General features: G+C 46.6%; 1 protein-coding gene across 4 annotated transcripts in view; it reads right to left on the bottom strand.

The window, feature by feature from the left end:
- Window positions 1-27,673, bottom strand: part of LOC117600078 (LIM domain only protein 3) — a 72,358-nt gene that overhangs the window by 41,190 nt on the left and 3,495 nt on the right. Inside the window, exons 1-2 of one of the 4 annotated variants that reach the window (XM_034315060.2) lie at window positions 15,442-16,127; window positions 9,781-10,440 (exon numbers count right to left, since the gene is read on the bottom strand). The exons of 1 other annotated variant lie outside the window; for it this stretch is intronic. The gene's annotated coding sequence lies outside the window, so the exon portion shown is untranslated. Of the gene's footprint in view, window positions 1-9,780; window positions 10,441-12,997; window positions 15,370-15,441; window positions 16,128-27,673 lie in introns of those variants that run through there. 2 more of the 4 variants (XM_034315063.2, XM_034315059.2) reach the window with 2 other exon arrangements.

Raw genomic sequence — 27,673 nt, 5'->3', positions numbered from 1 at the left:
ATGTATGCATGTACAACGAGACGCATCAAGCATACCCTCTGGCAAATATACGGCTGAGTGAACAATATGTTATTACGAACAAGCCTTGTAATCGACCCCTTATATCATCCCCCTCGCGCAACGCAATCTCATTACTGGAGATGCACTTTCTGTATTAATACCGTAAGGAATTAACTTTCAGAACGATATGGGATCGAAACGTCGCCGACAAGTTTGTGCCGAGTGTACGTGTGTACGTATACGTTGATTTTTAATAAAACGAACGATTCCATTATCGCTTGAAATTTAATTACACCAAAGACAATTTAATATTCAAGTATACTCCGTCTAAAGAGGAATATTAGCTATGTTGCATCGATGCCTATAAAGGAATAATTTATTTAAGGGAAGTTAGCTTTATTGGTACGAAGCGCTTTATGAGTAAATACAAAATCGATGATTTCTGAATTTTGGAAATTTATTGGTTAATCTTCGTTATCATAGAAATCGTTCATTGGCTATTGGTTACTTTATACCTTGTCGTTTATTATCGAGCCAGCATCGACGTATTAAATTGCACACACATTCATCCCCTACTTTCATCTACATTTTGATTTCCCTTTCGACAATTTCACGATGCGATTCGCCGTTCGACAACGAACCGGGCGGGCAATTGCATTCGTGCCGCGGGAGATCGTTTTAAGCGTTCCGCGACATAATCGCTAATTTTCCTTCGAGCGACGAATAATCTGACGGTCGGATTGCACGGCCGCGAATTTAATGGATTCCATCGATTTGTTAGCGGGCTAAACGCGTTCCAACAGCGAATAGATTCGACCGATCACTGCGTACCAGGATACACAGGAGGGGGTTAATACGTACACGGGCGTTGTAACGGATCGCAAAGAAACATTTGTCATCGAGTTTCACACGTTCGATACGAAAAATACGGCTACGACCAACTCGAAAGATCTCCTATCAAAATATATTTTTCCATAGAGCAATCCGAGCTGACACGAAGTAGGTAGAGGGAATGGGAAGAAAAACAACCGCCACGATCGTGCAATTTAGAGTAAACTTAATTGGGAAGCGTCGTTCAATTGGACAGGGAACGAATCAGACCGCTAATCGAATGCGATACAGCGGATATTAAGGATCCCAAACTCGAGCATCGACCTTACGGGGACGATTCCGTTGGATTCGTCGGAGTTGTTCCAAAGTTACGAATATTCGTTAATCGTTATGGTAAATGTTCTCATTACCGTCCAATTGTCTATTTCATTTCATTAAAAAGAATTTGAATATTTTTCCTCTATTAACTTGCTCCTCGCACTATGCTTCCCTATAAATGCCAAGAAAACTTAGCCTCTCAACTTCGAGGTACGCAAGACTTAATGTCACACCAGCAAAGCTAGTATAATTCCAAACTAAATTAAAATTTAACTCGACGCCATAAATCCGAGAGGTTAATACATCAAATTAATGCAACGGGATCATCGAAAAGAATGGGAAAAAAGGTATTCGCGTTCGATATAAAGCCGATAGCAAACGGATATTCGATCAGGACCACGTGTATCCGATAAGCCGAGGTCCCCAAAGGTGGCAAGGAATCTTGCAATCGGTGTATCGGTTACGGGCGTCGTATGGTGTTCCTTCGTGTGGTATGGGAATGCAACGCGGGATCACCGGCTGACAGCTTCCTAATGGAACCCATAAACAGCACGCGAAGCACGTTATGTTTTCCAAATGAAATCCCGAAAATTGGTTTTGAGAGTCGACGCTGGCGTACAACGTTCCCTCTCTTTCTAGCTCTCACCCCTGTGCTGGCAATCCGCACCCCCTGCTGCGGTCGGACCAGCAGCAGCAACGCGTGCAACGGTTCGGTGTATCGGTGACTGCGAGCGTAATAAATAGTTTATCGCGGATCGACAGCACCCGTTACTAATGTCTTTTATCAAACGACCGGTTCCATATTTCCGATTACCACGGCTACATTACTTCGTCCACGCGGAATCATTAAACCGTCGCTCTTTCGAAAAGCAGACGTGTTTAAATACAGGCCAAAGCTATTAATGACAATGAAAGCACGCTGATTTCGCGTAAGATTAATTAAACGTTCCGCGTATGTACACGTGCACCAGCCGCTAATAGTGCTCCCTTGATCGTTTCGCGTTCGTTTCGACCGTCGACCGCAGGCAACGCGAGCGAATACCGTCTCTTGCCGTTCTCGGTTATTCGTAGCGAAATTTCGGAAAAGGGTCGCCTCCTCGACTGGCTGCTGCGTAATTACTCGGTTTTCTTCTAATTAGCGAAGCGAATGCGCACCGCTTAGACAGAAACGCCTGATCGTTTGCGAAAACGGACGGACGGCGAGACGCTAATTCCAAGATAATTGGCCGCCGGTACCCGCGAAATTTATGACCGGCTAATTGGTAAAAACGGTGTTTTCCAGCGTCGCGTACACGTACGAGAGGAAAGGAGACGACCAAAGTCGAGAAAATTCTAGTCGAGCTCGGCCAATCAGTAAATGCGACTTAATATCATTGGAAATCGACTAGATCCGAGGGGACGTTGATTTATTGTCGCCTTTTGATTGCAAATGAATAATTATAACAACAAAAGGATGCATATAGAGGAAACATCGATTGACGTTCGATCGCGCCAACTGTGACAACAATTTCAGTTCATTGACAGAATCTGTAATCGAAACAGAGAATTGTTTCTTTATGAATATTTAAAAATAATATTCTGATTGAATATTCTTTAGGAATTGAAAACAATCTCGCAGGAAAATAGTGAAAAAATTGAAGTAGTGGTTTTTCAAACGATGAAATTTTCGCGAAATATTAACGAGAAGTACCATCGAACCATTGCGAAAGGAATCTCGCGCTTTGTTCGATGAAATGACATTGCGTAATTAGTCGGTTATCTCGCCGTTTAATTTAATTTTCCGTCCGATGACGCGTCTACTTTAATTACAAGCACCACTCGTACGTGCCCGATTAATATTCATCCTCCAATACTCTAATAACGTACTACTGTAATATCGTACCCGACGTAATGCCGTAAATGTAATAATAGCTCGATTATCGTCATTTACGCAGAAATAATTATTCCTCCCGTTGGAAGCGGCCGGTATTGTACAATAGCGAAAATGGCTATCGGCGCGATGAGGCGGAAACGCGAAAAAGGAGTTGGCGCCAGCCGAATCTGTGAATCGAATCGAATCGAATCGAATCAAATTGAATCGAATCGTAATGGAACAGGTGTACGAGTCAGGAATTAAAATCATGCGGTGTCTCGAAGAAAACACGCATCTTCGTGTTCTCTTAAAAACACTGTAAAATTTCTTCCATAAAAATATTCTCTATTACATTTTGTACGATTATCGTCATACGATAACAAGTTACGCGTAACAACCAATGTCAATTAAAATTCATTTTCTTCTCTTTGCTCAAACGTTACAGAGCACTGTAGAATATTAAAATCTGCCTAGAGCTTCCTTGTAAAAAAATGAGTAATTATGCATAATAAAGTACATCCATCTACCTTTCAGTATAGTTTGATGTAACATATGAATTGTAATTTCTGTATAACTTTTAATTGAGTCGACGTTGTATAAAAATTTAATTAATCATTCAATTATACGCGAGCGATAAGCAGAAACGTGGTTGCTATACCGTTGTCGGATGGCTTCCGTAAATTTCAATGTTTCGCTCAGATGCAAGAAGCAGTTGGAAAGCAAGGCAAGCAAAATGCATTAAAGAATCACGATCGAACGCGGTGAACTTCCTCGTCGAAGTCCGTAAGTAATGCGCCGGCGAAAGATTACTTTGGAGAAGAAGGTTGGCCGTATTTACGCGGCAAAATGGATACGAGGGGTCGGCTCGATCAAGATCCCATACCAGCCTCGCGAAATTATATTTGATTCTAATCTAACAAATGGGACGGGAATGCAATCTATTTATTTACACTTGGCTTCAACGAACCGCGGTGATAGTATTGTCGAGCAATCTTGCTACTCTAGCTGGACCCCCATCGATTTCACCCACTCACGTTTGCTTCGAAACTTTCGTTCTTGTGGCACGCGGTTACCAGGGCAAGTTATTGAACAAATTCAAGTAGAAGAAAAAACCTGGCTAAACCAACGGCATTTAATAACAATACGTTACGTAAATTTTATATCTACTTTAATTCAAACACTTACTTTTCTGAAGGAATTGAAAGACAACGAAAGAACGAAGGTTCGGATAGAATGGATGAAGAAAAGAGAGAAGAAGGAACGAGTGGCAGACAAAGCGGACGTTTTACGCAGACGCGAGAGGAAACGCGGTACAATTCGCTCGAATGTTTTCGAACATTGCCACTTCATTCTTCCTGTCTCTCCTCGTTCGATAAACGAACGAAAGGACAATTGTTTGGCGGCGTAAAAGACAGCTGGTCGAGCAGAGACGCGACGCGAGGCGACGCTCTGGGACGAAGTGGCTATTTTCCGCCGACTGCTCACCGATTAAAAATCGAATCCCCCGCCAAGGAACGGGAGAAGACCATTTGAATCTACGATCCGCCACGTTTGTAACGAACGTTTACACGTCTTTCGTTTGCTTCTCCGGCCCGTACAGGACCGCTATGAAAAGCGTTGTTGCACGAGCGCACAAAAGGTTTCAGCGAGTCTATAAAAGGCTACGTGCAACTACAACCCGTCGATATTTATCCGATGGTATATATTTTCTGCCGAACGGAAACTATCAAAGAGAGAATCGAATGGAATCGAATGGAATCGAATGGAATCAAACGCGCGCTCAAGGGGGCGAAGCAATGACGCGACGAGTCTGATTATTAATGGGCATCGAATAATGAGAATAATGGCCGGGACAAGCGTACGGGGCTCTCTCTTGTCAGCTAATCCAGCATGGTTGCTCACTGTCCGATCTATTATTGGAGATCGCGTTAATCTTGGTAATGCGATATTATTGCGGTCAACGCTCGTATCGTGACACCGGTATAATCGTCGAAGCCTCTCTATACGCTGGAGAATCCATACAGAAATCCGAGACATTGGCCGGTGCAGGAAACGAGAACATACTGGACATTAATTATCGGAAGATCGAGACGACGCGACGCGACGGGTTGCTTCTTGGAGAGGAGTTCATCAACCCCTTCGATTGTACGCTTTCGAAAAATCAGAGACAAACGAAAGAAATTCGGTCGACCGATGTCCTCCGGGCCAAACGATGCCCGGAAGAGCATTAATAACCTTGAAATCCATCGCGAGGCAGTCGGTACGTGTGCGAGATAATGGAGAACAGGCGTGCGCATTACGTTGCATAATTAATCGAGCAGCCGATATCCAATTGATAACTACGCCCAGTTCCTTTGTTTCGTTAGCGGAGGCGTCACTTCCAGGCAACCGATCCAATACTTTTATTGATAAATGAACCGCCGGCAGCGTGATTTCTGGAGGGATCGGTTACCAAGTCCAGCGTGCGAGAAAGAGAGAGAGAAAGAGAGAAAGGGGAACGTCAATAGAAGCTGGCCGATGGACGATAACCATTGTGGAAGTGGCTTTCGAAGCTCGAGAGGGATAGCCAGCAGGCTAGCAGAGAGATTAAGGGAACAAGAAGAAGGAAGGTTATAAACACGTATTACAAACTCATTAGTAGGTCCATTAGGAACGAGAGCTAAACACATCCACGTTGCGCCATTATCGCGACTCGAACTCTAATTAGACCGCTCATTATGTCGCGTTTAAATATTTCCTTACATCGATGCCTATTCCGTATCTCTCTGCTGTGTTAGCTCGCTCGTTACACTAGCGAGACACCGTTTGCTCGATGCAGCTTGTACGAACGAACCTCGCTGTGCAATTAATTCTACCAATTTACTCTAAAATTTATCGTTGCCGCGGGGAGGACGGGGGGACAAATCGTCTTGCTGATTCAAAATTAATTGCGAACCAGGCGACGCGAGGCGACGCGACGTCGACTCGATCAGCTTCATAATCCATACATTGCGCTCCATTCCAGGGTAATTCGAGATTGACAAATGTCACGGTGACTGTGACGGACAGATTCTAAATAATAGGAAATTAAAACCGGGAGAACGATATTCGATGATTTCATAAATGTCCGATCTCTAGTACGGATACACCTCGAATCGAACGAGCTATTTATTTGCGATTCGACCATACCAGAGATGTTTGATTAGCATATCGTATCATCGAAATCGAGCGAGCATCGCGATAGCGGCTCTCGGGGTTTTTTCTTTTTTCCTCGAACCTTCAATTTTCCAACTGTTAACCGGGCACGATTTGTTCAAAAGGATCTTGGCTCGTCGATCTCGTTCGACAGGATCGCGGGGCCGTGCTTTCCCCGAGAATTTAAGATAAAGAAAACGGCCCGCTCAAAGAAAGAAGGAGAAGAAGCAAGCGAGGGTGAGACGGTAAACGGTTATTGAGGGGGTGGGAAAGGACGGCCGTGAAGTAAATAGGAGTCCTGGCCGTTCTGCCGTAAAATTGTATGTGAAATTGTGCGATGTGTCTTGCGAATTGAATCGCCGGAAACGACATTGATTTTATTGCTTGTTTTCAGGGCTGTATACCTCGTTCCGTTCTCCTTCTTTTTACCTTCTATCTGAAAACCGTCCTCTCCTCTCTTTTCTTCTATCCTTGTATCTACTCTTATTTTTCATTCTTTAAATCAACCACCGTACACTGTCTATCTCGTTTGTTATGCATTATCGCGAATACGTTAGATACCTTAAAATCTTTCGGAGAAAAAATAATCGCAGGAGCCACGAACGAACGAGTGGGCTTCAATGAGGCGAATCATCAGGGAGGAAAAACTTTTTGATAACCGTATCAAGGGATTCGAGTTGGAAAATCGTAATGGAGCGGGATTAATTGGGCTCGTTAGCGCGATCAGAAGGATTGGTTGTATCGACGAATAAAATTGCAATATTTTTATAGATACACCGAGAAGATTATCCCGGGAAAAAGGCAATGGGGAAAAGAGAAGAGGGTTAACAACCGTCCGCGGGTTCCGCCCATAATTTGTTTTCAATGATTTACCACGGGCTAATTGCAGAATGCAGCGAGCGGTAATATCGCTTTGCAGCGTTACGTCCGGGAGCTAGCTATACTTTAGTTTGCAATTTAAACTTTACTTCCTCCGGAATTGATTAGCTTTTAGTAATTAAGCAAGCAACGCCTTGGACCTCCCCTACCCTCGACGATCCTCTCTCTCTGTTTCAACCCCAACCCCCGTTCGTTATATCCACCACCTTCTCCCTGCCTCTTCTCCTTCTTCGCCTGTTGGCCTCCTAGGTTTTCCCTCTTCTCTCCTTTCTACTCACCGTCGTCGTCGGACACACCACTTTGACTCGCGTTCGTTGCGCCTGCGTGAGAGCACGCGCGCGCCCGTTCGCTCCTACAATTGCATACACGCACCCATACAACCGCTTCACGCACCCACTTACGCGTACACGCGCGCCAGGCCACCCAAACTTCCTCTGCCTTCAACCCTCTAACCCCTCCTCCTATCTCTCTCTCTCTCACACCATCCCCCACTTTCCACATTGCGCGGGTGGGTTTTAATCAACGCTTTACGAGTGTGAGACAGAGGAAGTTAAGCCGAGGAGAAGCCAGAAGAGTGGTAGATGGGCGCGTATACACGTACAACAAACACAGCCGCGCCCCTGTGCGTGTGTGCTGGCCCAGTCTCGTATATATATTTTTTGACGCGCGAAAACGTAACCCCGAAGCTGGAAGCCTCGCGTGTGTTTTCCGTTGAATCGAGTGCGAAGCAATTTCGGCAAGGAATGCGTTTCCCTCGATACCTCGTATACAGGGTATAGCTTGCCCAGACGGGACAGGCTCAACCAATTTCAACTTCCATTATACACCCTTACCCGATTCCGTGGACGTATTTCCAAAGTATGCAAAGCGACTGATCTGGATTTCCATGGTAATCTCGACGGTTTACGCATCTCTATCCCCCTCATGGCCGCTTCTTTCGTCTTATCTTTTCTAACCTTTCATTTCTTTTACAACCAATAACTTCAACTTTATTTTTCCCAGTATACAATTTTTTTTCTTTTTTAAATAAATATACAATGATTATGCTGTTGCATGTTGAAATTGTTAAAAATGAATATACAAGAGTCAAAGGAAATGTTGATGGCCAAAGGTTTGCGTTTCCAAACTCTGCCTGCCTCGCCGCAGGATACGGAAGTTCGCGCGATCTCGCCACGTGCCACGACGCCCGACGAATTTAAAAACGCAATTTACGGACAATAGAATGGCGGTCGAAGTTCGGTAACCTTGTCTGTGCTGAGAATATAGGCAGCCTATGTAGAACAAGGACTACGGTAGGCCGCGATCTTATCGAAGGAAAACGATGGAGGAGAGAAATTTTCGCGGTGCCGCGAGCCGATTCCCATTCTTCGACAGTCTTGCTACCCCTCCTCCATCCCGACGTCGTAAAAATGTTGTTTTTTAATTTAGGGGACGCCGCGAGGTTAATATACGGCTTTAATTCCAGGATTTCATTTAGGGGTTGGTCGTCTCCGCGTTTCGAGGGTGAGATTCGCCGGAAATATCAGATATAGAAAAGGTGACGGAAGATAGAGAGAGAGAGAGAGAGGAAGAGAGAAGAATAAAGATACCTTTTAAAAACAAGAGCAAAAGCACGATTATTCCGCTGAATCAGCCTGGAAAAACAATTTACTAATTATTTCAAGCCACGTAAAATTTCGGTTAAATCGTTTAATCGGGTAATCGTAATGGTGGAAGAAATTGGTGCCGGTTTGGCAAATGTTGGAGCGACCTTACAGCACCGTTTCTCGCCCTAACTTCGGCGGTCGGTCGCGCTAAGGCAATTAAAGCTCCACCCAATTAATGCCTCGGCGAAATTGGCGGGGGTGGTGGTAGCGGACGTTGCGAGGGCCGCCAACGGCGCGGTTCTCCAGCAAACAACCGCCGCTTTCTTGCCTGCCAGACGCCGCGCCATACGGAAATTTCATTTGGCCCTTGAAACGAAAATGTACGCCCGCGTGGCTAGCATTTCATTCGGTCGTTGAATGCTATACGCGGATCGCCCGATAATCCTCGATTTATACAGTGGCCAGATTCTAAAGCACGATGCGTTTAATCGCGTAATACTCGTAACCGCGTCCACCCTGCTTCATTCCGCCGCGAATTACAGCGTGACCGTTTAAGATGAGAATCAAGAGGCGAGAAAGGCAAAAAGTTTTCCCGACATTCGCGCTGCGACTGATGGAAGCAGGCACGCGCGAAATGAAATCGGCCAGTCCTCGTGATGCGAGCTTATGCCCGACTCAAATCACTGAAACGATAAATCGGCGACGACCGATCATTCATGCAAAAACAAGATAAACGCGGACTCCTGCTGCGTTAACGTACCTGCGAGACGTAAACAACGCGTCGTCCGGCGAAATGACCCGGTTGGAATGCCCTTCGATTCCGAGTCGAGCAACGACGAGCGTCATTCGGTGACACAACGAAAGGCGCGTTGACGCGATGGAATAAAAAGATCGTTCGTTTTAACGTTAATTAAAATGTCCCGCATCGGAACCGGCAGATCGGTGACCACGCGAGCATCGCACAGGCAAAAACAGGATCAACACACCGGGATCCGCGTCGATTTCGTTTAATAAGATCTATCAATTGGTTCGTTTCGGTGCTTTGTAAACAGATCTCAATTGTTTATCAAAGAATCTCATTAATACCGTGTATACATCAAACGTAGATTCATTCATAAGATAATATTACTATGTACTCACTCAGGCAGCAGGAGCCGGAGATTCACCAGAAATCCTTAAACTTCTTTATAGGGTAGTAGTGTACGTACACCTAGTAGTCCGCTGGATCCTCAGGATAGATGGATGAATGTAGTTTTCAACGACACTCACGTAATCACACTCGATTCGTACGAAATAGAGGAAGAAAGGAGAAACGAAACATATCCAACACTCGGAGTCACTTGTCGCGCGATATCGATCGATCGAGCGTACACGCGTGCCGCGGAGTCACGCCGCGAGGACAGTGCCCGTTTGGTTGAGCGTGGAACGTAGACGGTGTGTTCGAAATGCACGCGGTTACGCGTCTGTGACAAGAAGGCGATGCGTTATTGCCGGTGCGCGCCGCTGCCAGGGGTTCAGCCAGCAGCGAGCAAGAGCAGCAGAGGCTGCCGGTTAGCTCGCAACGGCAGCTCACTTCGGAATGAAGAGGAAACGCGAGGGTACGCGAGGCGACGCGAAACCGCCAACCGCTCGGCGCACTCTCGGCTAGACTTTGCTTCGACACACTCGGCCGACTCGTCTCGTCGCGTCGCGTTGGTTCTCGTCCTTCGACGGCCACTCGTCGCTCCATACTGCGACGTCAGTTGGCACGTCACGCGTGGCTGTACGCAGGCGCGGTTGCCCGTACGGCGCGTGTCGCCTCTACATATACAGATACATACATACATTAGTCATCCTTATCAATTGGACTTTTCTTAGACTACTGGCTGTCTCACTACTGCTCGCTACCTACTACCTCTGACTACTGTCGCTAACCGGGTCTGACCAGTGTCACTAATTACTACTAGCTTTGACCTACTGTCAGTGACCGCTGTCCCTAACTACTGTCGTTGACACCTTGCCTTACAATCTCGTTGACAGTAATGGTTGCTGTTTAGTAGAGATCACCGAATATGAGAAAATATCTGAGATACCGTTGTTAAATTTTCCATTTGAAAAGGGGAGAGAAATTAACGGAACGCGTTTGAGCGATGACGAGCAATATTAGATGGAATAGCGATTACTCCGTTTCCGAGTGAAAATATCCCAATCGGCTGGTCGATACGCGGCGACTGCGATAATTACCGCTAATGTAAATGTTCGTTAATGGGCGTTATTAAATGCAACGCGGCAAAATAGTCACCGCCGTCACGGCGTACAAGCTGCACCCACGCCCACTAACCGGTCCAATTATATTAATTAAATGAACGTTATAATTAGCTAATTAAATCAAAAGCATTTCGTACGGCAGCGTGCACGTAGAGCCGTGCGCGTGCTCTCTCTCGCAGAACGCGATAAAGGTTTCACAATGACACTGGTAAGCGGTATTGTCCGGCTAGATTTTCCATGATTTTCCAGGCCAACCCATTTTGGCTCGGCTGAGATTACGCGATAATCAAATTCATTGGTGGCAAACAAAATGACAGAGTGCTTCATCGTATTGCCTATCATTGCGCATAGCATTAGAGGTGTTTAACAGCGTCAATGATCGAACAACGAACGCGATACATTCGCGTCGATCGAGATTTTCAGGTTTCGATCGGATGGCGTGACGCGGGACGATACAATCCGGATTATTCGACGGATTTTTTAATCGAATTCAGCTCGACAGGTATCGGCGTTTCCGAAAGAAAAACCGGGTCAATTAAAATTAATGGATGGCGTAATTAGGAAAGTCGTTACGGGAGCTTGCGCGAGATACGCTTCAATCCAATCAGAGAAACGAGTTCCTTTTCTCCTCTTTAAAAAACTATTAAAATCTCTGTTGACTGAACGAACGGCGTAAAAACAAACCCCCTGCCCCTTTCCCTGCACCCCGCCGCCTGTGCTACACACACGTACACGAGCGAGACGTTAACGCGTTTCTGTTCTGTCGAAGTTAACCGAACCCCATTAGCCGGCTGACGTGAAATCGAGAGAGTATTCAGGTTGTTCGTTATCGACGGGCCGAGACATCGAAACGACAGGGTGAAAGAGATTCAATTACTTTAACGAACGTCCTGCAAACGTCTCGATCGCGTGATCCCTAATCGCAAATAATTGTAAGCCGAACTTGCTGCGGCTCTTGATACTCGTGTACCCTCTACCCTTTCCGTCTGTCCGTCCGTCGGTCCGTATACACGCGTTCCACTGTGTACGTGCACAGGAAGCTCTGCAGGCCAGCCGGTTACAGTGACTCTCGAAAAGCACCTCGTGTCATTAGTATGTTAATTGGTAACGGTCTGCCTGCCTATCCGGCTGGCTGCCACATCGAGTTTCGTATACATATACCCTAACGTCGCTGGAGCCCGGCGTGTTTATACGTTAAGATGTTTAATCGCTTCTGTAATTATACTGTCCCTCAAAGGGTTAATTGTCCCATAAACCCATGAATACGTTAACGAGCTCGCCGTGCGGCTCGCGAACATCGCCAAAGAACAAGGAGGTACGAAGGTAACGAGGGAAAGGGTTCGAGTCAGCGAGGGATCGACGAGGCTCGAATACACGCATACACGTACGATCATGAGAGGGTAAAGGTAGGGAAAGAAGAGGGCAGATTCCGTGGCAATACAGATTCGCCGCTACGCTGACTTTGGTTTGCTTCGAAAGACCGCAGCGTGTCGGTTGCTTCTCAAAGATGATCGCGAGGGAAAACGCGAGGAGAAAAGAAACAAATAGCGAACACAAATCGATTCGATATTTTCCAAATAAATTTACTGGAGATACGAAGGTGAAGACGGGGTATTTCTTTTCTCGTTTAGCGCGGCTAACACGATGGCTCGCCCAGCGGATCCTTGGAAACTTCCAGAAAAACGGAGTAAGCGTTGAAAAAGGTAAGCGACAGTGGAGAGAGAGTGCATTGTCACTCCGTTATAATTAAGAAGATAGACTTTAAATCCAGAATGCAAAGCGTGGAGGAGAAGCGGGAGAAGCTGAGAGAAGAAAACCGAGTCTCGTTGCGGGCTAAACGAGTGGTAAAAGGCCGGTCTGCTAGATGTAGAAAGGGGGCACCGAAAGACGTGGAAGGGGGTTAGGGGACTCGGATGGAAATTAATTCATTACTCTAATGCGCTGAGCGAGAGAATGGGCCGGGAGTTGAAGCGTCGAGTGCCAAGTATTTCGCGAAAGATGGATGTCCCGTTTTCATTCCGAAAATTAACACTCTCCGTTACTTGCCAACCGCCCAACAATTTCTTTTCCCTACCATCGAGCTGACCCACCTTGCTTAAATTCCACTTACCTTCTGCCTCTGTCTGTCCCGCGTACTCGTCACGCGACCGATTCCACCCATCTTTATTTACCATTCAATCCGTCTTCTCCGTCCGTCGCACCCTTTCCAACCGAGACCAGCTCGCGATCGTCAATAGTCCATCACGAGCGGAACCTTGTCCAACGTTGACGAGCCTCGAATGTGACTAATTCCGTTCGCGAACGTCAGCCGAACTGACGTGTCGTTGGAATTCATGAATTTCTCCTGACCTTAATCGATCGAACGTCCAGCCGCGATAACGTACTTTCTAAATATGTATTTCTTCGATTTGGATATCAACCACGACCGGTAGATCCGTCTCGGGATAAACGTTATCGATAGAAGAGAAACGAGACGGTTAACGATAATAATTCCGTTCCGGCGTCGAACATGGAGCAATCTCCTTTTTCATTTAACATACGTCGCTAATAATATCCGACTGGTGGAATCGAACCACGCCTCGTACTCTCTCTTTTCAAGCTTGAGACGATAGCGACGAGCTGAACGATCGAATCTTGCAATCAGACTACCAAGCGGACAGAACGGACAGGTTGAACGTGGACGCGTCGCAAAGTCATCCTAAAGACCGCCATTGATACCAATTTAAAGGGAATATCGAGTCTCGTTCCACACTCGCGTACACTATTATCGACTGTAAATCGAAGAGATTCGGACGAGCTTTGGGCCGATCCACGGCCGTTCAAACAGCCGTCACGGACACGTGTAATTAAATTTAACGCGTTACCTCTGACCTACCCTCTGACCCACATATTCGTCATCCCATTTCCGTCCGTTTCTTTTCCGCTATTTCCGTTGCCGTTCCCCCCCGTCTCGACCCACTTTCGCATATAAAGTTCGCGGCCAGGTGGATGTAGATCGCGATATCGCGTCTAGCATCGACTCGGCGAAATTCGATTCGATAATCGAATCGAAAGCTGACGGCCGTGGGAACGGCATTAAAATCGACGATTGCGCTTCGCATACCGAAACGGATGTTAACATCGTTTAATCGTTCATTCGCAAATTGACACACGCGACGTGTGTAGGTACATGACGTTGCGAATAATGGGAGAAATTTCACGAAGAAAAAAGAAGAAAAGGTTTTTTGTGGTTGTCGAAATTTCAAGATAGCAGTTAACGGGAGTAGCCGGCGCATCGATTCGTATTTAGTTTCTTTAAATTCAGCGGACGGTCTGTCGGAAGGAAAGGGCACGCCGTGCCCTCGTCGCTCGTTGGTGATTGCGGATGCCTTCTTCACGGCCCCCGATGTAATTTTCTGAATGACTGCGTAATTAAAACTCTAATTTCCTGCGCTTAATTGACCGGAGTCTTGGTTCCCTCCTTGCTCCGTTTCGCTCGCTCCTTACCTCGGCCGACTACTCGCGCGCTGCTCTTTCCCTCCTCTCTTGTCGTCTCTTGCTCTCGATTAATGTAAAGCGAGCAACGAAAGAGCCAGCGTCCGCGCCTTTAACTCGGAAAACTTTTTAACGCGTTACATTTACGAAGTGACGGTTGTTAATCGAAAGAAATTTACCGGCTGATTTTCGGCCGCGAGCTCGACGAGATCTTGGAACGCGATAACATCTTTTTCGTCGCAATCAGAAAGATAATGGTCGTTGCAGACGGGGGACGCGCGTACGCGAACCTGCGGGTTACATCTCGTCGCGTACGCCCAATTTTCGCGGAACTCGCGCTGCCACGAGTGGTCGGATAATTACATCCGTTTCTGCTGGCCGGAGGCAATTATAATTGCCGACTCCTTTCGCAATTATAAGTTTCTGCGAGACTTGCCGTGGCGTGCCAACGCGGCAGCGTGTACTTACTCGCTGCAACGGTGAGAGCGACAAAGAGCAAGAGAGAAGAAGAAAGGCCGGCTGCTGAGAATACCGGTGGCGAGTTTCGAAGAGAAAGAGAGAGGACGAGCGAGGTGCACGTGAAAACGTTAATTGGGGTGACCTGCTCAGAAACTAGTTACGAAAGGACTGTACTGACATTCCATGTGCCCCCACGCGACATTGAATACATACAAACGCGGACGAGCTAGCTTGCATTTTATTCCGCCTGAGAATTCGTCCCACGAACAGGGGTATTCCCAAGGAAACCGTATCCGAACGTGCCACGCTGCGATATCCTTCCTTTTTCCATGGATTAATCTTTCAGTACGAGCCGACCTCGTTAAAGGTATCTTTCGATTGATCCAATCGAATCGGATACCCTTTCGAACGGAAAAGCTTCGCCTAGAATAAATGGTATCGCGGCAAGTAGACACGTAGCCCGGGCTAAGATGTTCCTGAGAACCACTGCCGGGAAGGTGGCGGTCGTGGAAGAAAGTGGAATTGCAAATAAAAAGTCGCAGAAGTAGCGCGTAAAGTATAAGGTAAACCAAAGTAAAAGGAGTGACTAGATGGTAGGGGATAGAAATGGATGTTACTTACTTAGACTTCGGAGTATTTCTATCCTTTCTATCCTTCCCGTTTCCTCTCCGTCTTCCGCAGGATAACGTTGCTTCGCTTCTGCGCTTTCTTCTCACCATCGCATCGTTCCTCTCCGTCTGCCTCTTCGTAGCCAGCTTTCTCGGAGCTTGGCGCGTGTCCCTCGCGTTGAAAGAGCTTTTCTTCTGGTTGCTGTCGCCTCTACTTTTACCTTGCCAGGCAAACCCACGCTATCCCATGTCCCGTAAAATCCTCCTCGAACCCTGACGCACGGCTTCCACAGTTCTTTCCAACTCGTTCAGCCACCCTAAAGGTGTTGGCGAGCTCATTTCAAAGGTGTTCGCCGAGAAACTTGCGGGACTACCAGATTTTCTCAAAGCTAATGATCTTCTTCGTTAGAGTAGCGATGCGCGTACAAAAGGCTCCAATTACGGCACCTAAGGAAAATTACGAAATAACGAGACCAACGTTCGACGCTCCCGGACACGCGGGATTTCGATCTTCCCCGTTAGACCACGGTACACGCCGGCAACTTAATATTACGAATAAGAAATAAAGAAGAGCCATCGGCATCCATCCCCTCCCTCCATCTCTATCGATGCTCAACGAATTCACCCAACCCCTTGCAAACGATTCCTTTCTTTTCTTTTTCTTTCCCTCCTTCTCGTCGCACGCTTGCTGCAAGCTTTTCGACTTTAGGCACGACCGAAACTTTCACCCACCCGCCCACGACCGCGTTTCAACCCTCCTTCACTCTCTCTCCTTTGTAACTACCTCTCTTTTTCGTGGACGCCGCGATGGAAACGGTGGCTTCGTGAAACGGAGAAGTTAATTATAAGCGATACCAATCTCTCGGGGTTGTTGGGCGGTTGGTAGAACTGGGAAGCCATGACAGCCAATTACCACCCCGTGCCGACCCTCGCGCACGAGCCACCGTTCTCTACCTTCCTCTCTCTCCCTCTCTCTATCTTCCATATACATACAAACACACACACACAGAGATACACATTCTTTCTCTGTTCTACCACCCTCCGAACGTTCCTCCTTTTCCTTTACTCGAAACTTTCTCTGCTATTCTCTCCTTCCCTATCTTTCCTACATCCGTTTCACACAGATACACACGCGCGCACACACGCGGCCGACCCACGAACGTGGCCGCGCGGGTACACGCTAACACGTACACTTACACGTGCTCTCTCCCGCCAGTATAGGAAATTAAAAGACTGGGCGATGATTGCGCGCGGCCCAGCCTGGCCTTTCCACCCCCTTGCCTACCTCCTTCAAACCCCCGGCTCTTTCGCAATCTACCGTGGCTCTCTGCCACAAGGCAAGAAAAGAGAGAAGACGTTCGTTCTGCTTAACGAAAACTACGGAATTGGCCGAGAAAAGTGATTGGGATTGGCCCTTTTACCGCGTTTGTCCGTGCCTCGTTTCGCCTCGTTAAACCGCCCGAAACGGACACCCTGTTTAGCCTTCCTCTTTAGCCGTCTGGCCACTCATCATTGAATGGGTTCCTCTTCCGCGTCTTCGACGTGGCCTTATAGCTGGAAACACACCTTTAGACCAATAGATCGGCGAGAAACTTTGAAATCTCTCTTTCAGGAATCTTTAGATACGATGATCGCGTTCACACTGACGTTTGAAAAATCAAAGGAAAAATGAATGTTTTACCCTTGTTTGTGTCTCGCTGCGTTTCGCTCAACAAACAGAGCGAATCGAATTCGTCGTGCGTTCGCGTTACGCGGCCCGCCCGTATCGTACGTCGCGCGCGCAGATCGGTTCCATCCATTAGAGGCTTATGTCAGCCGACAATAGGGATTAACCTTTAGGAGAACGCAACGAGAAAGCGGCAACGGCTGGCTGCCATGACAGCGATCGTACCGGGTGTCGTTTTTAAGCCGCTTCCCGGCGACGCGACGGCTTGTTTACACTTCCTGTGAGAAAACTCGAGTCTATACCGCTTTTGACCGAAGAAAATTCCATTAGGATAGTTTCAGAAATTTTCTACTATTTTGTCCGAAGAGGAAAGTAATTAAAATTATACCATGCAAATACGAGATCTTAACAGCTTCGATCCTCTTATAAAAAGGGTAGAAGTTTTTACGAGCGATTTGCATCGAACAGCCCTGTTTAACTCGTAATTATTGAACAACAAAACTGGTAGCCGTGCGAAGCATAAGATCTTATCTGAGATCTTGCTAGCTCTTGCTGGTTCTTGGTTGGAGGACTAACAAACCAACAACGCGAGGAATCTTGGAGCTAGCAGCGCTGCTCGATACCCATAAAGTGAAACGCACAGTTGCGGCTTGGCATAGTTAGCGGGGTCGGCTTGTTCACCGGTTAGGTTGAGTTAATTATAACCGATGGTTATCAACCGGTTAACTCCGACACGCCATTACCTCACTTTGCCTTGCATCGTCTACTCCCTTGTTGTATCGTCCAAGCCTCGTGTCTCTCGGTCGGTATCACTTTGACGCGTCTCGCATACCTACCACGATCGACTTGCTAATTTCTTTAAGTGTAACAATCGTAAGGCACAAACTTTCCTAATGAATCCTCGTCGCGAAACTTCCAACACCGAACTGTTTGTACGAAAACTTACGACCTCGTCGTGGGACATCAAAGCATTCGAAGATGCTGTTTGCGTACCAACACGGATACCTTCGATCGCTTCTTTTGTACAATGCTTTAAGAATAATATTTCACTGCAAATTGCATGATCCCCGAGTTTTATTTCGCGTGATGTTTGAGAATACCCCGCAAACGCGATTACGGGCGAGTCTTAAACGGAATTGACGAAACAGAAAATTAACGGGTGATCGTTTCGACGCGTTGGAAATTGCGTACACGCGCGTGCCACGACCTGGTATCCCGTTTAGATTGATCGCTTTGAAGGGATATTCCGTCATTAGTCAGGCAGCCAGGTCAAGATCAAAGCAAATGGAATTTCTTTACGGTGTCTGGACGCGACATCCATTCGCGGCTACGACAAAAGCAAATTACTTGGCGCAATCAAGCTTTCACGGCCACGTTTCGTAAATTATTTTGGCACGATTCATGGCTCACGGGAAACGAGTATCCGAACGTTAGATATATACAATTACATTAACACGCGTTCAGGTATTCTAGTCCTTAGATATCTAATCGACTCTCGTAGTTTCAATCGGATGATAGTTGGCTAATTACCCCGTTGAAAGCGGAACGAGCACCATTTACGAACTTACGCCAATTGATTCGAAGAATAGAGGGTAGGTATCGAAACATAAATGACGCTTCTCACGATCGTTTCCAAGCTGTTCTTCGCTTAGTCTCGAACATAGTAAGCTGAGGTGAATCGAAATGATAGGAAAAGTTGCTTCGCTATGGCGAAGCACGGTATCAAAGTTAACGGTCGAAACGTTTCTCGAGAAATCAATCGGAGAATGGCCTCGTTAATCTGGCGGGGTGGTTTCTGGATGCTCGGTTGCTCTTACATCACGTAATAGTATCGGGCCATCCCCCCCCCCCCCCCCGTTGGCCTTAACCCCCACATCCCTGCCGTCTCTTCGGTCCGAACTACCCCTCCTAACCTCTCTGCCGTTTTCCAGCTAAGTCTGCGAGTGACTGAGTGGTTATTTAGGTAAGAGCCAGTCTCTCCGCGCGGAAGCTGCTCCCCTCCCTTACCCCTCGTCCTGCTTAAGTAATGGTCCCACAACATATTGTGCAAAGAAAAACTCGCTGGCTTATTTGCACCAGTCTGCTGGAGGAAGCGAGAGAGACGAGAATTTCTCCCGCGATTCGTCTGCGACACGATCGTAAGAGACAAATCGTCGATCCGGGTGAATTTGATAACGAAGTTATCTATGGGATGACCTGTGATCAATAACCGAATCGAAACACCTGTTTGCGGTAGCCTCGAAAATTATTCACCTTCGTGTAACAGACTCGTTTCATCGTGACCTAACATTCTCACGGTGAAACACGAAGGATCCTCGGAATCGGTAAATCTCACCCTACCATGGGGTGTTATTTCGTAGAATAATCGAACTGTTACGCGAAAGATCGAGCATCAGTAAGAACGATTTGCATGGTAATACGCGTTCACCCTCGTTTGAATAGAGTTGATGCAAGAAAAATAGGAAGGCGAAATCGAGGCTAGGGTGGCACATACACGGCTCCTCCTACTAATGCCAGCCTATCCTTACAAATAGCTGTTTCTCGAGCGGTATAATTACGGATTAGATGAACGGAAGATAGCTCTTAAACTCTGGTCGGTGCGAAGGGTGGCCGTAGATCGCGGGATGACCGCCACCATCAGCCTGGATCAATCGACGTGCACGCGATTTTGCACGCACACGCGTGCCGGCAGCTCGCTCGGCCAACGATACCTTCTCGCTGCTCGTGCTTCCCTGTAGCAAAGCGGAGCCGGCACGTGTCGAACGCCGGGACACGTGCGATGCTCCGACCAAGATCGATATTCTTCCGTGCCAACTACAATACCGGCCACCTCGTATATTATTTTAACGCGCTTTAACCTCTCTCTCTCTCTCTCTCGGACCCGCGAACATTCAAACGCACAAATTTGTCTATCATCGAGCCAGCCAGGGTTCCCATGACGCGTAATCGCTTAATGATTTTTGCTACGCTCCACGTCTCATCCGCCAGGATGATTTCTACAGGGTGTCACGTGAAGAGTGATTCGATTGACAGTAGGGTGACTCTGCGTGCAGGATGAGAAATAAAATAGATTTGTACGAGAATTATTAGAAATCTTTCAAGTACTGTGCCTTTAATTTTATATGGAATAATTTTACTTTAGGTTATAATTTGATTTATTAAAAAAAGGGAGACAAACACCGTCACGGTTTAGTCGCAACCACAAAACCACGGTTTAATTAATTTTTCAATGAAAGCACGCACTCGCTATAGTCGCTTCGAACAATAGGACCACTTAAGCAATAAACAAAAATGGTACGCGGCCGTCGATGGAAGAGTCGATGGAACAGTCAATGGCGATAGGCAGGACGGTAGGGTAGGAGATGATCTGATTACGACCGCATCATGGGAAAGTCAACTCGCAAACCGAGGGTAGAAACTCGATTCATCCTATGGTATCCTATTGTGCGAATACTGTCACCGATGCGTATAATTCGAAGGGATCCACGCGCATCCACGCGCTTCGGCATTAATTTCCAGCACAAAAAGGTGCATAGCGACGCTACTCGATGCGTTCGTCTTTTCTCTTTTATTCGAGCTACAACGATCGAACCATTAACGTGCCGAAGTGAAATTCCGGACCGGTTCTCGGAAACGTGAAATCGATAAAGATCAAGGGACCACGATGATTCGTCAATCGTGGAAGTAAAAATTTTGGGAATCTTGGCTGATAGCCGGTTTGCCGGCCGAACGAAACGAGCAAACGGGAAACGGACGTTGCGACAGGAAGAAACCACAAAGAAAAGACGGCCCACAATGGGCTGTTTATCAAAAGTCGTGATACCAAGACGTGGTCGCGCCTTTCCACCCTCGCGGTCCATCAATAAAACCAAGTGATTTAGCGACTCCCTGGCGGTCGAACGGGAAAAGCAAGGTGGCGGAGCACGAATTTCCAAGATAAAGGGGTCAACAATGGACGGTAACCAATGGTTGGTATTCGGCCAGTGTCGAAACGCCGCCTTCCAATCACTCGCCGATAACAATGCCCTCAGTCTGGTTTATAAATCCGCGCATTGTTGCCAACTTAAAAGCTCTCGCGACAAGAGAGAAGGAGAAAGCGTGAGAGAAAGGGGAGAGCTACGAAAAAGGGAGACGAGGAACAAGCTAAGACGGGGGGAAAGGAGAGAATCTACTCAAGATCTCGGGCGTTGAAAGCACCGTCGGAAAGGTAGACAAAGAGAGAACGAGAGGAAGAGACGAATGATGGAAAAAGAGAAAGAGAGACGAAGGCGAGGGAAGGTGGATGTTTAAAGAGTGGGAGCGAGAAGATGGTGGCAAAGCTTGAGAGCCGTGTAAAAGCATTGAGAGCACTTTAATGAATACGATTAGGGGCGTTAACTGTGAAGGATTGCCAAGCCGAAGAAAGCGCCACGCCAGGGAAAGCTCTTTTCCGGCGCCTTCGACCCGAGCCCGAACCCGAACCGGCTCCTCGCCCTCCTCGAGGAAATTTTCGTTCGACTATGCGATTGCTTCTCTAGCTACCTCGATTCAATTCTGATACACCTTGCTCCCGTTACCTTGGATTAAATCTTATCCTCCTTTCCAGATAATTCTCCTCGTCGATTATGAGCTACGAGGAAATTCCAGCTCACGACTAGCCGCGAGTACCGTTCGACTCTCGTTATTTTCATCCAGCGAACAAGCTCCGATAGTTCCTGCAGATTTATCACATTTAACGACGCCTTTCTTTTTATCCTTTTACCATACAACTCTGACCGCTAATCGCAAAACGATCAACCGTGGACGTTATTTAAATTCAAACGACGAAATTTTCCTTCGACTCCGATGGCCGTCTTTCTTTCGTTGAAACGGTGCAAGCTGGAAAACGTTTACTCCGGGACCGCAATGTATCTCTGGCAGATGCACTTATCTTCTCGGGACTGAATACGATGCCGCGTTATCAGCCCTGCGAACGACAAACCCACTTCCTATGCACATTCTTGTTTCTTTCTTGTCAGTTCGGACGGCCGGGAATAATCTGGCTCATTAGCGAAACGATAGGAACCGGCTGCCTACGCGAAAACCGGCCACGTGTGCCTGGCTCGACGCGCGAATGCTTAGCCGTTATAATCGAAGCTTTTCACGGCTCCAATTAGAGAGGATATTCCGTCTCTACCGCGCTAATTCGATCTCTGCCTGTGTACGTTAGCGAGATTCGTTAAATTATCGCCGACGGCGATTAATCGACTGGCCTGTTTCCACGTAAATATTGCGTGCTATAATTAATGAAATATATTACCACAGCTGTATAAAAAGTCGCTTTAGATCTAACTGAAGTTAATGCTACTCCGCAAGATTCTTTCGAGTATCGATCAGAAAAAAAAGGAAAAACTTGAAATGATTTATTTTGTTGTTTGAAAAAACAAAAAAAGACCTAACGATTTCTGTCGAGTCAAAATTGCATTTTACCAGCGGGGTTGCATTTTGCATACGATTTCAAACGTCGCGGTGCTTTCAATCTCGAGGCAGATCACGGCAACAGGCCTTATTACTTGCGGCCACCGTGTCCAACTCCATTTCCGGTGGCAACCGATGCCCCTACGTCGAGAGTCAGAGCGGCAACACAGAAACGCGAGGAAACACGCACACAGCAGGATACACGATCTTGTTCGCGTCTGGTCTGGTCTGGTCTGGTCTGGTTTGGTCGGTACGCAAACGCGGGTACGTGTGAACGACGTGATACCGGGTGCCTGCCACTCGACTCAACCGCTCTAGCTGACTCCACGCAATTATAGATCCCTAATTACGAACCCGCATGCCCTGCTTGGCACATCTATTCCTCTCTCATTTCCACCCCTCTCGTTGAGCCACGCTTTCTGCAACCCTACTCTCCTCCTCCAGCTCCTCTTCGTGCTACTATTACCAACGGTGCCCGTATCTCAATCCCTAACACTCTGCTCCTCTATCCGCCACCTCCCTTCCACTCCCCTTCTTCTTCGTCTCCTCCTCGCGTCGATTCGTGTTTTTCTCATCCGTTCCACGGAGAAGAGAACCGGCCTCCTACCATCTCACTTCAGTTTGGTTAATTAACTCCCACCTCATTAACCGAGCAGCATTCTCTTCTGGAGTGCAAGCAATCCATCGTGCAGCACCCCTCGCCACGCCGCGTCTTCTCGTCCCTTGATGCCACGTGTTATTAATAATTGTTTTCGACCGACTCTCCTGCTTCGATGGCCAATCTTGCGTTCGGTATTATGCCCGTCCGCCTGTTTGCACAGCCTCTGTAAACGATCCACGCGTGTACGTGATCACACGTACGAGGACCGTGACGGGAGGGGAAACCGTGCGCCAATGTACCAACACTCTTACGAGGAATCTAATTAAAGTTTGATCTTATTACGTCGAAATATAATGATATCTGGTTTATAACGCGTTTAGTAATTTTATACGGGGAGAGAATACGCCGAGCTAATTAAGCGCGTACACTTAAACCGCATGCGCGTCAGCGGATTCGCATACACCGGTTCGTGGTCGTTTTTCCGTTCTCCTTTTACATTCTGCATGTGTTGCATATGTTTTTTTCTTCTCTCTGTTTCACAATGTTTGCGCGAGTTCGTGCGTCGAGGTTTCATCTCCTTTGCTGCTTTCTTTGCTGTACGCTGTGATCGTATATTATCGGTCGCGTTGTTCCAAACTCGTTTAGATATGCATTCTATTAATTAAAACCGCCTGGAAGGTACGTGACACATCGTAGAAACAACAAACGAAAGCCCTGTCAAACAATAACGAGCGACGAGTTTCGAATTGATTTCGAAAACGTGTCGAGTTTAACATTCTTCTCTGAAAAAAAAAAGAATTTTCTCCTTTTTCGGAAAAAAAAGAGGATACACTGGAAACGTTGGTTATCGCGATATCGATCGCTCGAACGTTCGTTTTCTGACACTCGATTATTCTGGAGACGGCAGCCGTTTTCAAATATTAAACTGGCAGAGTTGAAAAATCGGTCCATAACTCGGACAGCTTAATTGACGAATTCAACGTTCATAGTTTGATGGCTTAGCTTTTCAAGCATTTCAAGATTAAATCGCACTTTAACTCGATCGACCATTTACACGATTAATATATCGTGAAAATATCTATCCGCATTTCCATACGGGAGGATTATAAATTGACATGTACAGCTAATTATAAACTGTCATGAGAAACGTTGCGACATCACGGATCGTTTATGTTCGCTTATATTTCTGAATATTAACGAGCTCCGTATCGAGGCGGGATATCGATGGTTAAGAAAGAAAAAAAAAAGAGAAGAAAGTGCGAAGGAAGTAAGACGACGCGACGATGTGCTCGTCGCGTTATGGAAAATGAGCGGATTTAAATCGCGCCGATCCGAGCTAACAAGTGGCGAAGGTTCGCGTACCGGTTTAACGTGTTCCCGCGACATTTACAATCGCTTTAAATATTTATTTCGCGCCAACGCGACGATATATTTTTACGTCTCTTTGCGTCATTAACGAGGAATAACCTCGTTTGTGAAGGCAACCACCAGCTTGATAATATTTTGACGATATCGCGAACCTTCTGATCTCCTCCTTCCAACAGAAGGATATTACGTAAATATTCACGCTTTTTAAGATCCTTCAGCTATGGCGTGGTGAATGCCACGCGAAATAACCAGGATAGGAAATTACGATCGAAAATGGATGAAAAATTAAGCGAGCAGTTTTAGCGAAATTACTTAGACCCAATTAAGTCGAGTTTATCTTAGAGCTAGAGGTACGATTCGTAACTTCTACGTATCAAAGAAGAGGAGAATGGGCAGGAATGGGTTGAAGATGAAGTGAGCGAGAGGTAGCGAGGCAAAGATGAAGTAGAAGACGAAGAGGGAGGGATAGAGAAAGAGAAGGACGATGGGAGTTCAGTTTCTCCCTGCTAAGAGGGTTTGCTTGTATCCCTCGAGATGCGCATACGTCATCCGATTAAAATTAGTAATTAGCTAATTAACTTAAGCACGCAGCACTCCGGACTAAGTAAGTTGACCGCTTGATTATGATGCATCGCTTCAGAGTTCGAATCTACCCCCCCGTACACTCGGCCTCGCGAGAAAAAATAAAGGAAACGCGGGGAACGGAGATAAGAAAATGGGGAAAAAGTGTGTGTATATAGTGTTCCTATAGAAATCTCCAGGAATTGTTCTTGGCAATTTATTCCTGGTGGTTAGTTACGCTTATCGTGGCTACCTAGACGTCCACAACGGAGTTAACATTTTACTCTTATCGAACAAGCTTTATTTCTATGTAATTTCGTTTCACCGCAGGAAGCACACGGTGCGTTGTACGTCTTTCGCGAGTTTGACGCACAACTCTTTGAAACAATCCCACGCCGAATCAAGGTAGCGTATCCGATTCTAAGTTATTCCGGCCCACAAATTCCACTTTCGCCATACGTTCCAGAAGACCGGTGACGTGAGTGGAAAATTGATATATGCACGAAGGTGATATCTAGTGGAAAAGTGTACTGTATCGTGGTATCCGAAGTAGCGCGAGCAAAGGGACGCGCGTCGTCGAGAGTGATTCAGAAGTGCTTTCCCGTGTTCCTTAACTAACCGTTCGTCGGTCCTGTGGACGCGTCGCGTAGGATCGCGACAAGGACGGGGCTAAAGGTCCTTCCCATCCACCCTTCCTCCCCATCTCTATCCCTCTTTCAATCCCTTTTCGATACCGCCTCTCTCACCTTCTACCGTTCCAGCTTTTTCAAATTCTTCCTTTCTTTTCCTTTCGTTTTTGATACTGTTCGGTCTGTTTCACTTGGAACACAGAAAACGCGATTAAACTTTGACTATAAAACAACCACCTCTAACGCCGCTAATTTACTTCTCAGGATTTTCCAGAGAAACATAGAATCCTCAGAGACGAATTCGCGGTCCGGTCCCTTAAGTGACAGTAACGTGGTCAGGATAGCGACCATTGGGAAGCCTCAGAAGCAATGTATCATCGTTAAAGAACTGTAAAAGAGGCGTCCCTGTTTCTCCATTTACTCTTTACCTTTCTATCATCACCAGTCGGATAAACATTTATTCCTCGAAGTAGAATTCGAAGCAAGCAGATTCAATCTTAATAAGAATAAATTTTATCGAAACTTTACGCGAGATTTAACATTGGCACGCGTTAATGAGTATCTTCAATTAGCAACGAAAAATGATGAAAGTTAATTATCGTTTCTTCGCCAACAATGAAGCGATCATCTACTCAACCTATAATTAGCATAAGTGATGATTCTTTTATTCGAAAGAAATACAACCTCGAGTTCCACTTCAAACAAGTCTACGAAGGTAGACAAGATCTTGAAGAGAAGTTCCAATCGAAATCGTCGCTTTCATGTAATGGGACCCGTATGTGTAATTTGCCGCAGGACCGGTCTCGCGCCTGTATCTCGATTAGAATTTCTTTGAACCCTCATACACGGTCCATACGCGTCTCTGTGTCCGTCGCGCCTTTCAGCTCGGATACTCGTCAACCGATGCGGGCTCCTACGGGAGAACGAAGGCTTCGCTTCGTTTTAACAAACTATTAACATTAAATCTAGACTCGTCTCCATCGAACGAGCCCACATTTCGTGGCAATTGGAAAAATGTTCCCCGCCCGCCCCTCTGGCCCTGGTAACTCGCTTAACGAATCGAACGTTTCCCTTTACCCTGTGGCTCGTTAGTCCCGTAAAGTAAAACTGATCGAGCGAAAAATGAGCAACCAAGATAAATCAAAGAGTTCCCTTCGATCCACGAAACCGATGTCACCCAACGTTAATAGCGGGACACCCAACCAGACACCCAAGACCGCGACGTATCGCGGTTGTCCATTTTCTCGATCACGGTACAATTACGAACTTCAAACTCCGTTCGATTGGCTGGTCGGCATTATAGCTAACCGTAATTAGTGTACGAAACTGGAATAGGAGGGGAGAGAGGGGAGGCAGCATACGTGTAATGCTCACGTTAATTACCTGACATGTTTAGCATGCATTACATCCACGTATACGAGGCAGTAGCTTCGACCCATCCTGCCTGTCTACTTGCTCGCCTGTTACGCTCCACCTACGGGCCTACCCTGCGTTTGCACCGAGCCGCCCGCGTACGTCAGCTAACGAGCGAAACGAGGAAATTTTCCCTAACTTCCCAGGAATGGCTAGAAATTCGAAGGAACCCCCCGCGCCTACTCTTATTAACTAGACCCAGATACCGTTCGTTATTACTAAACAAGCCTTTGTCTCTTTGTCAATGTATCATAGTTAAGGAACAATTACAACATCACGATGTTCTTGGTAATTATTATTAGATCGATTCTAATAATTAGTCACGGGTGTGTGCGCAACGCGTCGAGTACAGAGACAATGAATATTTAAGGTGATCAAATTAGGTAGGACAGCCAGTGTATTCGATCAATATTACCTCGATCGAACCGCGGATGGTATCATAAAGATTTCACTAACTAAGATTCGTTGGAATGCGATGAACAACGAGAAAGAACGAGCGCATTCGTAACAGGAAAAACGATTAATGTCCCGCGAAAGGTAAATGGACGGTGAAGGGTAGCGGACACGGATG

The sequence above is a fragment of the Osmia lignaria genome, chromosome 15 (genome assembly GCF_051020975.1).
Source record: "Osmia lignaria lignaria isolate PbOS001 chromosome 15, iyOsmLign1, whole genome shotgun sequence".
Classification (NCBI taxonomy): Eukaryota; Metazoa; Arthropoda; class Insecta; order Hymenoptera; family Megachilidae; genus Osmia; species Osmia lignaria.
The sequence above is the reverse complement of the archived record's forward strand: the minus strand, read 5'-3'. Positions and strand labels throughout refer to the sequence as shown.